This window comes from Mus caroli, chromosome 12 (genome assembly GCF_900094665.2).
Source record: "Mus caroli chromosome 12, CAROLI_EIJ_v1.1, whole genome shotgun sequence".
Lineage (NCBI taxonomy): Eukaryota > Metazoa > Chordata > Mammalia > Rodentia > Muridae > Mus > Mus caroli.
In genome coordinates, this window is record NC_034581.1 from 103,900,073 (window position 1) to 103,900,383 (window position 311).

Sequence of the window (311 nt, forward strand, 5' to 3'; positions counted from 1 at the left end):
ATCTTATTTAAACATTTATATGTGTGCATACTACATGTGTGTCTGGTGCTCTTGAAACTGCATTTAAAATCAGTGGTGAGCTGCTGTATGGGTACTGGGAACTGAACCTGGGGTTTTCTGGGAAAAAAAATGATCTTTACTGCTGAGCCATCTATTCAACCTTCACATTAAAAAAAAACCATTTATTTACATTTTATTTTTCAAACATTTATTTGATTTTTATTTTTTACATGTTTTCTTTTTTTACATATATAGAGAGGTGTGTGTGTGTGTGTGTGTGTGAGAGAGAGAGAGAGAGAGAGAGAGAGAGA